A 572-nucleotide genomic window follows, 5' to 3' on the forward strand; every position below is an offset into this window, starting at 1 on the left:
GACCCCCACTGACATCTTACCTTAGAAAGTGAAAATGAGGACAGGGAACTGAAAGAGCTGAGTGATCACGAAAAATCACATCTGTCCCTCCCTAACTGTTAAAAACAGGACTGTGTGAGGTTGTTTGAGAGCAAGAGGAATCGAGCACTGTGCTGGTGGTTCTGCCAAGCGCCTTAAGGGAGACTAAAGATCAGAAAGAGGTGCACAGACATTCCTGATTCTGAGTAAACTTCTCACAACCAACAAAATACTAATCAACATAGATTTATGACTCAGACTAAACAAGGTTATTAGAGTAATTCTCTTTATAAGTCAAACATACAAATCTCAACATGTTTAGCAGAGCTGTGTTCACACCAGAACTTTCGATTTCTTCCTGAGGACTTCCTTATTTGACCAAAATGTGGAAATTCACAGCTTTCATCAGCAAATGCCAAAGCTAAATTCTATCTTCTATTTTCAAAAATAGGTAATGCTTTCAATTTGGTAACTTACCTTAATAAGTCAAGTTCAATTACAGTGAAATATTATGAAAACTTATATTTCTACTTATTTAAATGTTCATTAAGTAA

This window comes from Sinocyclocheilus grahami, unplaced genomic scaffold (assembly GCF_001515645.1).
Source record: "Sinocyclocheilus grahami isolate Dianchi unplaced genomic scaffold, SAMN03320097.WGS_v1.1 scaffold22283.1, whole genome shotgun sequence".
Taxonomy (NCBI): domain Eukaryota; kingdom Metazoa; phylum Chordata; class Actinopteri; order Cypriniformes; family Cyprinidae; genus Sinocyclocheilus; species Sinocyclocheilus grahami.